The sequence below is a fragment of the Marmota flaviventris genome, chromosome 13 (assembly GCF_047511675.1).
Source record: "Marmota flaviventris isolate mMarFla1 chromosome 13, mMarFla1.hap1, whole genome shotgun sequence".
In the NCBI taxonomy this organism is placed as follows: Eukaryota; Metazoa; Chordata; class Mammalia; order Rodentia; family Sciuridae; genus Marmota; species Marmota flaviventris.
This window is the reverse complement of record NC_092510.1, coordinates 100728981-100742855: the sequence shown is the minus strand read 5'-3', so window position 1 is coordinate 100742855 and position 13875 is coordinate 100728981. Positions and strand designations below refer to the sequence as shown.

The 13875-nt window shown below is 57.0% G+C and overlaps 1 protein-coding gene across 2 annotated transcripts in view; it reads right to left on the bottom strand.

Annotated features, from left to right (window-relative positions):
• Cfap77 (cilia and flagella associated protein 77) overlaps positions 1–13875 on the bottom strand; it is a 119942-nt gene that overhangs the window by 38073 nt on the left and 67994 nt on the right. The gene's annotated exons all lie outside the window — the stretch shown is intronic.

Sequence of the window (13875 nt, the reverse complement as noted above, 5' to 3'; positions counted from 1 at the left end):
GGAAAACGGGGACTGAAATGAAATGCAGTCAGCGCTACTCAGGGGCAGGCCTTGGAGAAACTTCAGATTAGTTCACTCAAACCCGTCCGCGCAGCCGCAGCCGGCGATTGATACCCCAGACCAGGGGTTGATCTCCAATGAAGGCACCGGGGACAGGGACGTGCGAGGGAGTGGAAATTATCATTTGCAAACATTAGCCTGACACGGCGTGCGGCTGAGGCTGACAGCTCTGATTTGCCGCGCTCCTGCCAGGAGGGCCCTGTGGATTAGAGGGCCCTTTCATGGCAGCTCATCTTCATCTTCGCGGCTCATTAAAACTTTGTGGAGCTGGAGAACTTGGCGGGAGCCAGGTGGAGGCTCCTTCTGAGGGACTCAGGTACACATTTGTTGAAAGGTGTTTCAGAAGGGAGGCTCGGGTCTGACAAACCGGATTTCAGTGCGGCTCCCGGTTCGCAGCGGGCTGAAATAATTGGTCATCAGTGACTACTAATTCGGTTTAGTAGCCAGAGGCGATTTTTTTCTTCCTGGAAAATCAATGACAGCGCAGAGGTCTGCGAACGCGCTTCCGCTCCAGACGGGTCCTTCTTTGGCTCTCCATCGCGTCTTCCAGTAGAGACAGCTATTTTGCTAAAATGAAATTAAAATCCATCTCTAATATGCCAGCGGTCTGCAGCTGCCTGGGGCTGGGGAGGCACCGGCGCGGGTGTCCACACAGCCTCGAGGGGACGAAGGGGTGGACAGTGGCCTCCGAGTCCGGCCATCTCCTCAGATCAGAACAGGCCTTGACGTGGACCCTCTGCTTTTGGAAGAGGGAGGAGACGGGTGGACTGGGCTTCTCTCAGAGGTTCTGATCCAAACCCAACCCATCATGGCCAGGCCGCTGAGGGCTCCTTGTCCACCTGGGGGCGTCCCCAGCAGGGGTGGGTCCTGTAGACTGCCCTCGTGCTCCTGGACATGGGAGAGCAGCCGGCTCAGGCCTGGGGGCACCTTCTCTTTTGCACAGGACCGGAGGCCCCAGGGTGTGTGCCTGGGTCTGACTGTCCAGTGACCGCCAGGGCCGTCTTGAGCGCTTGGCTCCTGCCTGCAGCCGGCAGCCCGATTCCCAAAAAGCAATTCCAACCAGCGTTGCCGGCAAGGTATCAAGGCTACGGCTCCATCAGTCCCCTGCAGTGGTGGAATAACACAGGGATCCTGGGTCCCCATGGTGACAGGACCAGGATGATGACTGACACTCATGCTGAGGCCAGGTGGCCTCGTCCTTACAAGAAAGCTACTAGAGAGAAGCTATTAGGTCACCCACATTCCATTTACAAAGAAACGGGAGTTTGACCTGAGTGACAACTCACCCTGTCACCCCTGGGCAGTGGCTGTGGTGGAGGACCACAGACCCTCGGCTTTGTGTGGCCCGAAGCAGGCTTAGTTTTGCCTATAGCATTTTAAAAACTGTGAAATCACCCATTTTTTAAAAACAGGAAGACTTCACATAAAAATCCAAACAGCTGGCTTTCTCCTAATGAGGCGTGGGATTATCTGGCAACTTGAGCTCCCATGCTCACCGATCGGCAAGGGGCTGAGCGGGGCTGGGTGGTGTGTGCTGCAGTCCCAGCCCGTCTGGAGGAGGAGTGGGGGATTGTGAATCCCAGCCCAGCCTGGGCACAACACACCCTGCCTCTTATTAAAACAACAACAAAACAATTCTGGCACCTTATCTCAAGCCCGGCACAGGGTTGATTGGCCCAGTCCCCACTCTCCCTGTTGTCCTGCCCAGGGTCAGTTTCCCCTCTGTACTGCAGGCTTGGGAAGCTGCAGCCCTGGCTCTTGGATCTATGTCTGTTTCTTTTCTCTCTCTCTCTTTTTTTTCTTTGTGGTCCTGGGGTTCAAACCCAGTGAAGCTCTACCAGTGAGCTACATCTCACTCCTATGTTAAGAATTTTTTTTTTGAGACAGGACCTCATGAAGTTGCTTAGGGCCTTGCTAGGTTGCTAAGGCTGGACTCAAACTTGTGATCCTCCATCCTCAGCCTCCCAAATCTCTGACATGACAGCCGTGTGCCGCCACAACTGGCTTAGTTCATTTTTAGATGGAAAAGGGAGCCCACAAGGACAGGAACACCCAGGGCATTCCTTCTGCAGCCCTGGAGAGGAGAGCTGACCCTCAGGTCCTGCAGCCCCAGAGGTAGAAGAGGCCAGCCTCTCCTGGGTCGCCTTTCCCCCCCTCCTGATGTCCACCTGTGATGTTCAGCCTCAAGAGTAAGAATCACCCGGGGTCTCATGGAAAGTGGAGGTGCCTTTGGCCCTCTGCTGGCCACTGCAACCCCCCGGGCTCTGTATGTTAACAAGGGAGCCCCACACACCAACCCTCCTGGTCCTGGCATAGATGTCCCTGGCACCCCTGGAGGGTGGCACCTCCGAGCATTTCCCCTGCAGAGGACTCGGCCTGAGAGCCAGCAGCATGTCTGTCCCCTGAAGGAAACTGGGGTGGACAGGCTGGTTGGCTCTGCCTTGGGGGGGCTGCTGGAGTCCCTTGTCCACCCTGTCCCCTGGCCACCTTTCCTGGGTTGCCCTGCTCTGCCAAGGCCTGGCTTTATGGGGCAGGGGAGGAAGGGGTGGTACGTGGGCAGCCGCCCTCCCTGGCAGGGTTCTGAAAGCTAATTAGCAGGAGGACCTCTGGGCCTGTGGATCCACATGGAGGCTGATGATGGGCAGGGAGCTGGGCTGGCAGCAGTCCTGACTCCTAAATTTGTGTAAGAGGTCATTTGTTATCTGTTAACAGTTTTGACGAGGGTGAATTCAATTAGCAGTTCCCACGCCGGGCCCCGCGGCAGGGCAGCAAAGGCCGGGGGCTGCTGGATGAGCCCGAAGGGGAGATGGCTGGGACGTAGCCTCTGGACGGCAGTCCACTGTGCCTGGGGCCAGGTGAGAACCAGGTGGGCATCTCTACAGGGAAGTAGTGACAGGGATGGAAAGAGCAGTGGACTGGAGTTAGGGGGCTGGATTGTGGGCAGTGTGCCTTGGTTTCCATTGTCCAAGGTGACCACGAACGCCCCCGATTGTGTGCCCAGGTGGATAGACGAGAGCATCTCCTCACTGTTACCTGCTGATACTAGCAAAGTAGGAAAGCAGAGAATATGGGGTGCAGATGGCTTAGACGCTTGCAAGAACAATTGGGTGTCTATCATAAACGGAGAGGCCCCGGTCGGCCATCAGTTCCCCTACGATGTCAAACCGAGGAATCGCACACACGCAGCAGGTATGCAGGGTGCCTTGCAGGGGCCTCGATGTCACGGGGTAGCGAGAAGTCTAGGATGTCCACACATCAAGGTGGACGATCAGTGGACCAGGGTGACGTGTCGGGCCACCATGCAGTGTGACTTAGAGGGACAGAACCACAGCAGCTGATCCACATGGTTGGTGGACACTGAGGGACAGAGTGTAGCCTGCCTGTCTGCAGACACCGGCACTCCAGGCTCAGAGGGGTCCCCAGAGAAGAGGGGCTTCTGTCTTTGTTATATTTTGTTTCTTTAATAACAAAGGAAAGGGTGGGGAGCAAATGCCACCAGACGGTGACATCTGTTGAACCTGAGAGGTGGGGGTTAGTCACGTAGCTTCTGAACGTTTCTGTTTGTTTGGAAAGTTCCTAGGTCAACATCAGAGTCCCCTTGGGCACTTGTGCCCACCAGCTTGGAGCCCCATACGACTCCTGCCTGATCACAGACTTCATGTCGCTCTCAGAAACACCCAAGGGGGTGAGTAGTGAGGCCCAGGGCCCAGCCACTTAGAAACACAGCTCTAAAGGGTTTCCTGAGGATGGCCACAGGGCAGGGCGTTCCGACCCGTTCAGGTCAACATGCTCCTATTCTCCAGTGGGTCTGATGGTGGCTCCCAGAAGACACGTCCGGAACCGGGCCTTATCTGGAAAAGGGTCTTTGTCAACGTAGTTAAGTCGTCAGATGAGGCCACCCTGGAGGATCCGAGCAGGCCCTGAGTGACCAGCATCCTCACACAAGGAGACATGGACACGGGAAAGGCCGCGTGAAGACGGAGGCGGGGGCTGGAGCCCGCAGGAGCTGGGAGGGGGCTCCGGAGGGCTGTGCCTTGAATCCAGGCTTGAGGGCTCCACGCTGAGAGACAAGGGGCTCCTGCTGTTTTAAGCCACCTACTTTGTGTGATTAGTTCCAGAAGCCACAGGAACTAACAAACAGCGATTTTCAAAGGCCCCCGTGGCTGAGACGCTGAGTCCAACTAGAGTCTGTGCCCCAGGAGAGTGGCCCTGGGGTGGGGCCTCTCCGTGAGCAGGGGTGGCTGGGGGTGGTTGCTGCTCCTTCTCATGCTGTCAGTCGACAGGCTCCAGGCTTGGGCTCCACATTTTTGGAAATGCAGCAGCAAGGAAACCAGACTGCCCGGCCGAGCCTGGCGGCAGGAGGTGGACAGGTAGTGACCACGTGGGAGCTGAAGTGTGGGAGGCCTGGGAAGGGCCGGGTAGGGAGCAGCATCCCCAGCAGGAGGGAAGGCAAGGGAGAGGCCAGGGGTAGGAGGACCACGGGGAGGGGGTCTTGGAGCCAAAGGAGGCTTCATATAGGCTTCACAGCTGGCCTCCCCTGCCACCCAGAGGCAGCCCATGCGTGGCCCTTACCTGAGATGCCTCTTTTTGTCTCATCCTCCTCTCCATGTCCCAGACACCTGGCATGATGCCGGCATATGGCACAGGGCAGAGCTAGCCCCTGTGGGCTTTTTTTTTTTTTTGGAGGGGGAACAGGGATGGAACTCAGGGCACTCGACCACTGAGCCACATCCCCAGGCCTATTCTGTATTTTATTGAGAGACAGGGTCTCACTGAGTTGCCTAGCACCTCACCTTTGCTGAGGCTGGCTTTGAACTCACGATCCTCCTGCCTCAGTCTCCCGAACTGCTGGGATTACAGGCGTGAGCCACCGTGCCCAGCGCCCCTGTGGGCTTGAGATCAACTCTCAACACCAGCACTTCCTGGATGCATGGTTGTCTCAGCTTCGGCCTCAGTTTTCCTGTCTGTAACACGGAGCTAAGAGACTCGGTGCCAACAGCTTTGTCCTGGGGGGTCCTGTGAAATGATGTGCATGAGGCAACAGCCCAGCACCTGCCCCACAGGAGCTGGAGAAGTCGGGGGCTGGTGTTGTCATCAATCAGAGCACACGTAGGGCTCTGGGGTCCAGCATGAACTGGACTTTGGCCTCCACGGGGGCTGAGCGGGGGGGGGGGGGCTGAGCTGGGGGCCCTCAGCATTGTGCACCATCCTGTGAAGCCTGTGGCAGGCTGTGGGCTGATGTGTGGGGCTGAAGCTGGGCTCTTCCTGGGGCTCCTGGGGGTACTGGTGGGCTCCATGCCCTGTGTCACAGGCCACCTTGTCACCAGAGAAGCTAGTGACCTGCGCCCAGCAACCCCCACACTGTGAGGAGCTGGGAGAGGCAGGGGCCAGCCAGCACTTGGAGGGCTCCTCTCCCCCTGGTATGAGCAAAGCCCAGCTCTGGAAAATCAAAAGCAGAGCTGCAGCGTGCTGGATGCGGCTGTGGAGACCCCGAGGGGAGCAGCCAGGAGCCTCGTTAGCGCTGACCTTGGCACCCAGCAGCTCCTGATGGATGGGGCTCGGGCCTGGACAGGCCCCTGGGGAGCCGCAGCCTTATCCATTATGGGCCCGTCAGCGCCTCCCGAGCCCTGCCGGCTCTGGATGCCACGAGCATCGGGCCAGGAATAAATCTCTGTCTGGGCCACCGGAGAGCCAAAGGGGACAGGGCAAGGCGTGAAAGATGTGCCTCCTGGCTCTGGCAACAGGGCTGCAGCGGAGCAGGAGCCGGCGGGCGGGACAGCGGGCTTCCTGGGAATGGGCCCCAAGCACCACCTCCTCTCGCCCCTGTCTCCCCACCGGGGCCCTCGAGATCCAGGCTCAGGGAAGCGGGCCGGCCCGAGGAGGAGGGACCCCCGCGGGACCAGCAGCAGTGGTCCCTGTGGCACAGTGACAGGCCTGGGGTGCCGGCCAACGTCCCCTCCACGACCTGCTCTGGCCTCTCTGGGCGAGGGCCCAGGCTGAGCCCCCACCTTGCTAGGCACCTGCGACCGCCTGCTAGGGGCAGAGCTTCTCCAGGCCTCGGTTTCCTCAGGGCTCGCGGCATGGTGGGCAGCCGGCCACACAGAGCTGCGGTGACAGCTATGGAGCTATTCAGGGAAAGCCAGGCCACTGGTCTGTGCTCCTCAGAAAGGGCTGTTGAGACAGGTGTGTTGGTGCAGCCTGGATCCCAGTGACACGGGAGGCCGAGGCAGGAGGGATCGCAAGTTCAAAGCCAGACCCGGCAACTCAGTGAGGCCCTAAGCAACTCAGTGAGACCCTGTCTCAAAATATAAAAAGGGCTGGGGATGAGCTCAGTGGTACAACATCCTGGGCTCAATCCCCAGGGCCAACAAAAAGGAGAAGGAGGAGGACAAGGAGAAAGGAGGAGGAGGAGGAGGAGGGAGGAGGAGGAAAGGAGGAGGAGGAAAGGAGGAGGAGGAAGAGGAAGAGAAGGAGGAAGAGGAAAGGAGGAGGAGGAAGAGGAAGAGAAGGAGGAAGAGGAAAGGAGGAGGAGGAGGAGAAAGGAGGAGGAGGAGGGAGGAGGAGAAAGGAGGAGGAGAAAGGAGGAGGAGGAGGAAGGGGAGGAAGAAAAGGAGGAGGAGGAGAAGGAAGAGGAGGAGGAGGAGAAGGAAGAAGGAGAAGAGGGAAGAAGAAGAAGGAGCTGGCGGCCAGTTGCTGAGGCCCTGAGCACACCCCCAGGCAGGGCTGTGGAGGTAGCTGCTGCTGCTGCTGCGTCTCCTCTGCACGCTCCTCCCTCACTGCCGCGTTCTCCCTACACAGGTCTCCCTCTCCTGCCCCAGCAGCACCCTTGGCTCCCTCTGCATACCCTCCTGTCTGTGGGCTTTCTCCTGCAGGAACAGTGCCGGCACTTCTGAACTTCATGCTGACCTGAGCAGCAGATGGAGCAGAGGTCACCTCCCTTGTTTGCACTTGCTACCTCTCTAATACAGCCAAGAATCTATGACATAAGCAGAGATGGGGGGAGGAACAGGGACACAGGCCAGTCTTTTAAATGACACAGGAGTCTTCAGCTTTACCAGCCCTTCTCCTGGTTTCCGATAGACTGCCTTTTGGCTTTCAGTAACTGTCTCGAAGCCTAAAAGGGTTCTGGACCACAAGAAATATTTATGAATGCCTACTATGTGCCATGCATCTGGTTAGACTCTGAAACACACACACACGTCTAGATACATGTGTGTTTATGTATAAAATGTGTGTGTGCGTGTTTTCTTTGAGGTGCTGGGGGGATGGAACCCAGAGCCTCACACACACTAGGCCAGCGCTCCACCACGGAGCTGCACCAGCCCTAGACGCTGATGCCTATACAACAGTAGACAAAACTGATCTTGTCCCCGTCCCAGGGGACTTGAGTGTCCAGGGGAGACCACAGAGAAATGAGGCTGGCAGGAGGGGCCGGAGCCGCGTGGCTTTGCCTGGCGGGACGCAGGCTGCGGGCAGGAGAGGGCTGCAGCTCCCCCTTGTGGTCAGCCTGGGTTCCGCCCAGGCGGGATGCAGGGCAGGAGCTGGCCCTTGAGAGGCTCTGGGAAGGGGCTTGTCATTATTTCATAGGAGTTTGGTGGGTGGCTGGATTTTGGCCACTGGCTCCAGGAGAAACAAAATAACCCAGAGTGATTGATGGGCCCATTGTAAATTTGTAAAATAAATCAGCTTGGCAGAGAGATTCAAAAAACCTGTCAGGCAGCAAACATTTTTTAACAGGCTGTAAAATTTCCCCATCCTTCAGACATGTCAGCGTCAGGCTGGTGACGCATCTGATGCAGGGCAGGCAGAGCCGCCAGCGGAAGGTTGGGCCCTCAGCAGTCTCTGTGCTTCTTAGGTTTTTTATTTCTCCATTTCTGTGTGTTTTCAGCACTCGGCGGGGGGTCCGGACAGGCTCCCTGTGAAGGGACAGCGGAGGGTTCTACAGGAGGTGCTGCCGCTGTTTGATGTCAATTGTGCCTTCATTCAGTGAGCATTTACCAAGGGCCTCTGCATCAAAGGCCCTGGGGTCAGCCCTGCAGATCCTGGGATTAGCAGGAGGGGCCGGAGCACCTAGTGTGGTGAAGGTTCGGACGCCCCATCCGTCGAGGGGTGTGGAGCTCATGGGGAAGTGGGGAGCCATGGAGGGTGAAGGAAGCCACAGGCTGTGGTCTGGGTAAACCCTGGGCGCAAGGCCTGGCTCCCGGCCGTGGCTCTCCTGGGAAGCGGTGGAGACTGTAAGAGGTAGGGCCTAGGTGGGAGTCTTCCGGTGGCACCAGGTGTGCCCCAGGGGACGCTGGGGCTTGGCTGTCCTCCCTCTCTCTGTGTGTGTCGGCTACCATGAGGTGAGCTGCTGCCTTGCCACAGGCCCACAGGGACAGGGCCAACCCATGTTGGGCTGGAACCCTGAGCCAGGGCCTTCCTGTTCTCCAGGTGATTGCCGCAGGTATTCTGCCACAGTATCAGCCGACTGGCTCGTGAGCGTCCCAAGGGAGGCCGGGGGGCTCTCCCAACACGTTCAGGTGGAGGTCTAAAGATTTAAGAAAAAAGTGCAGGCGCTGTATCCTGCCCCAGCGCCCCACCGCTCTAGTGCAGGTGTCATCTCTAGCCAGGTCCCCCCCACCCTTGTGTTTGTTAAGGACACAGATGAGTGCCACAGTCACCATCATAGGCATTCAGGCCAGGCTAGTCGCCACCCTCCTGCACAGCAGCCACAGGCCAGTTCACTTCTCGGACCTTCGACTCCTCTTCTATGAGCTGGGGATGTGAGAGCCCCCAAGCCGTGCTCGCTTAATGCGGACGCCCGGAGCCCCTCCACAGTTTCTGCTGAGTAACAGCAGCAAGAGCAGAGCTGCATTATAAATTCATCCGGCCCCTGTCAGACACTGATGCTCGGGGGTGTGTGCTCGTTGACTGAGTGATGGATCTCCCTCTAGCATTCTTGCGGCGTGAGGCTCCACAACAGGGTGGTGGGAGAGTCTAGGTGCCCGCATCCAGCAGGAGCACCAGCTGCTCTCAGCCCTGGACGTTCCCCGCCATCACTGACTCGTGGTAATCGGCAATGCTGGACCAATTAGGAGCAGTAACAATTAAGATGTGCCAAGGGCATGTGAACATTAGCGACACTTATTAAGACACATCAATAATTAAGCGCCTCTTTCATAGTTACATATCTGGCCTCCAGACATATCTGTTTATGGACCCCAGGTCACAGTCTGCTGAGATCTGTGTTATAGCCTTACATGCTGGTAATGAGAATTTTAAATTCTTCCCTGACTTGAATGCTGAGATCAGAGAGTGATGGGGAGACAGTGCCTGGATTCTTTCCAGCTGTTTGATTCCAGAGGTGTGGACTTCATGGAGCCAGCTAGACCTCATGCAAACAGGCGGTGCACTGTATGGCTGCAGGCTCCCTTCCCAGGCCTGCGAGTGTGCAGAATGACCTCTGACTCACAGGAAAAAGGAGGGATTAGCAACCGTGCACGTAGAAGGCCAGCAACATTGAAGCTCAGCCCACAGCTGCACTGGTTGGTAGCTGCCCTACTGTTCTCAGAGGTCAAAAAGAGGCACAGGGAGCTGAGGCCAAGACCATAGGTCTACACCAGGTCTGCACCAAACTCGGGGTCTACCTGGACCAGGCAGATAATGCAAATGATGGGAATCAGGCCCCAGGAGGACTGGGGTGCACAGAAGAGCACTAGCTCCACACCAAGAGCTGCCGACCCCAGCCCCAGCCCCCACCCCTGCTGCCCAGGCCTCTAGTCTGTCCAGAGAAGCAGGAAGCCCAGAGCTTTACAGGACCTGATATTTTAAATATGCCAACTCATTCGAACTTTTTTTGTATGGTGCCGGGGATGAACCTAGGGCCTCATGCATGCTAGGCAAGAGCTCTACCACCAAGCTACACCCCAGACCCTTGTTCAAATTTTAATTTTTTTTTTTTTTTTTTAGTTACTGCACTGGCCAAAGAAACACTGCTGTTGACATGAACGGCCCCAGCCCTGACCACAGGTCATGTGGCTTCCATTTTCCAGATAATTGCTTAGGCCTCTGCTTCCTCGTAGCAAGAGGCTCATGGGTTGAAATGCACCCCTAACAAATTGCTGTGGATTGGGAACCAAAGGGGCTAACTGGAAAGGAAGTAATTGCACAATTCCAAATTCAGGTTTGAGTCTCGTCAGGCACGGAGAGGCGGAGGGGGTGGGAGGTGGCGGTAAAGATGGGCACCCTCCCCGACATTCATCTCATGGCAGGAGGATCTTATGGGGGGCCGGGGCTGGCGGGGGCCGGCGCCTGACTCCCCGTGTGGTCCGGGCTCTCTGCCGCTCCGCGTCCCCAGCTCAGAGTGAGTTTGGTGCATCGAGTCAGACTTTAACGCACCGTAGTCGTGAGTAAACAGTGCTCATTTGTTTCTTTATTTATTTATTGGACCAGATCGGCCTGGCAATTCCTCGGCAGTCTAGTGTAATCGGATTTGGTTTTTAACATGCTTTTAAAGTAAAGGAATAAATACAACTGAGCCTTGTAAAAGGGGGTCGTTAGAGAAGGGGCCTCGGCCCGTAACTCTGAAGTAATAGCCCCATTATGGAGACGGGAGGCCAGTTTCAGCTGCCCCTGTGCCTTTCCGTGGGGAGGTTGAGGGTTTGCCAGACAGGTTGGGCGTCTCAGTAAAAGCTTTTCCGGCAGCCATTTAACCTCCATTTACGGAGAAATAAAGCAAAATTGATGCTGATTCGGGCCTGCTTGGGGGGATATTTCCCTTCCATAAAAGCCCTTGTGCCTGCAATTTGCCGAGCTGCCCTGTCACACGGGGAAAGGCTGCTGTTGATAAAGATAAAGCTTTATGGCCACCATGTTTGCTGCTAACAGCAACCTAATGTAGCATTTTCATTTCTGTGCAATTAATGTTAATGTCTGCTACGAAAATTGTCATTAAATACCATTTTAAAATCCATTCAATTTGCATATGCAAAGCCCATTTACCATCACAGAAGATGTAGCGGGCACTTCATCACGTCCTTGCCCTGGAATTGTGGCCACTTGGCTTTATAGCAATTTAAGATTTTATATTGAAAGCTGGATGATAATGGGGGTCCTCTCCAGGCCCAGCCGACTGGAGCAATGACAAAGGGAAACCGAAGCCCAGGAGGAGCCGCTGGGCGTTTGCGGAGATCTTTGAATGAACTAGAGGCAGGGCCCAGAGGAAAGAGCGCTGGACAGGGTGTCCAGCAGCCTGGACCCTGACGGCTCAGCTAACACCCTGCTGTGCGACCTCAGGAGGCCCCCCTGGCTCTCAACTTTCCTCTGCTGAGGGCTCCCGGCCAGCGATCCTGATGTCCCCGAGCTCTACTTTTAAACGTTTTAGAAATATAAGTGCGATGAGCGGGCGTGCCCTGGAGCCACTGACTTGGGGATTACCTCCAGGGTGGGGAAGGACAATGACAACAGCCCATCCAGCCCAGAAGTGACTTTCCATGTCCCCAACGTCACATTCCAAGTTCTAAGGGCACGTTTTCTGGTGAGAGCTGAGCTGCACACGGAGGCCACGGGCGAAGGAAAAGCTGGCAAAGCCAGGGTGTGGACTGACCCTGAGGGACCAGAGGGCCTCCACCTGCCTGGAACGCAGCAGGCCTGTTCTTAGAACTGGCCCAGAGTCACCCAGTGGCCCAGCAGGGTGACTGTTCAAGATCCCAGAACAGGTGTCTGCACGCACCGTTCACAGCAGCACTAGGCACCACCAGAGGAGGTGGGGACAGCACTCAGCCAAGACAGGTGGACGAAGACAGCAGAGCAGACAGGCGCCGGAGACCCGAGGGCGACGCGGTGTGACCCATCCACAGGAGGGACCTCGAATCCTCCAGTTCCCGGAAACAGGAAGTGGAGCGCGCGAGGGGGCGGGGCGTCACTGTTGAGTGGTGCAGAAGGTTCTGGGGACAGTGAGGGCGCAGGGCTGCAGGGCAGGCGAGTGCGCGGAGTCCTCCTGCACCGCGCAGGAAACGGCTAAAGGGGCGGCTCCTCCAGAAAATTCTACCTCCGTAAAAATGGAACAGAACAAACAGAACGTGGAGACGCCACCAAAAGAGAGACAGTCGTCCCGGGAAGCCAGGAAGGGAGGCTGGAAGGCGGCTGGGGTTGGAGAGTCGGCGGCCTCGGGTGGCAGAGCAGGGCCGCCCACAGGTGGGCTGGGACGTTGGCCCTGGGGCCCACCAGCTGGACCGGCCAGGGCAGTGGGGCCTGGGGCAGCTGCTGCGGTGGGGAGCAGGCTTTTCTACTTCTCTGTCCAGAGCGGTGCTAGGATGCCAATGACCTTTGTAGGTTCCTGTCGTGATAGAGAAGGGGCTGGCGAGCCCCTCTGAGTGAACCGCTGCTTCAGCGGCCCAGCGAGCTCCCCACTTTGGGAACAGAAGGCAGTCTACACCGTTTCCACCACCCGCCCCAGTGCACCGTGTGGACTCCTCTGTCGGCCTCCAGGGAGGGCAGTGATCAGGCCTGGCCCACCAGGGCATCCGATTTCCCTGGCCTCAGCCATTGGCTCAAGGCTGACATGTGACCCAGGCTGGCTAGCCATAGCCAGCAGTCAGTTCAAGGACAGGCCTGTGACCTACTGGACCAAAAAGTGTTGGTCATCAGCCTTGTATAGTTCCCTAGACCCTCCCCACTAAGAGAATAAGATGTAAAATGGAATAGCCACTGCCCACTTTGTCAGGCAAGGAAGAAGCCCTCAGGGAATGGACCAAGCCCTGGACCACAGCCATGACTTGGAGAGACAGGCCATCTGCTGATGACATCACCCAACTGCCTGGATCCAGCTATACCTGAAGCTCTGTCCTATCCCAGGCCTTTCCATCTCATGAGCCAATACATTCCCTGAACAATAGTCAAGGCAGTTCAAGTTGAGTTTTGATCACATACGACCACTTTCTACTTTTACAGCATGTCATGGGAAGTGAGCCACCTGTCTACCTCTGAGGCCACCACTGTGACCAGGGCTTGAAAGTACATGGACTGGCCAGGCCTGGGTCACACCAATCACTGGGTCAGGGGAACCTGATGCCCTGATAGGCCAGGCCTGATCACATGCCCCTCCCTGAACTCAAGGCGACATGGGTTCCCACGATGTGGGATGTGGAGGCGGGTTCCCTGTGCAGACAGAGGAGTCTGGTGCCAGGCAGGCCAAATCAGCAAATAGGGCAAAGTCCCCAGCCATTGCCCTCCTCTGCCTGGGGAGTGGCGCAGCTCAGGCTGTGCACCAGAGGGTGACTGGACAGTGTTCGAGGTGACCGGGGAGGGGCTGTTCTGCCAGGAGGGCAGGCGGGTAAGAACGGGAGGGCACAGGGCTCTCCAACCCCTTGCTGTTGTTACCATCTCCCTGCCCGTTTCCGTGTGGACAGTGGGTCCTCAGGCACTAAGCAACCAGCCTAAGGCCCAGGCTGGTCGAGTCTCTGCTGCAAAGCTCAGAGCATTGATGTTAGCGGGGACACGCCAGAGCACACAGGGACACGCGCCTGATCTATGGTGACCACAGGGCCTGAGAGCAGCGCTTTCCCAGACAATTCTCCACTCTGAGTGGCTGGTGCTGAGCATTTCCATCCATAAAACGCACGGAGCCGAGCCCTGGGCGATTCGTGCCCTTTTCTATGTGTAAGTCAGACTTCAATTCGATTTTTAAGGACATCATGACTCCCAGGTCTGCAGTCGCCATTTTAACCATGACAGTAGCTGACGTCTGTGGAGTGCTCACCAAGTCCTGGCACTGAGCTGAGGTGAGGGCAGAGAGCTTTACGCCCCCAAAGCCCCGTAGCAACACCAGGCACCTAC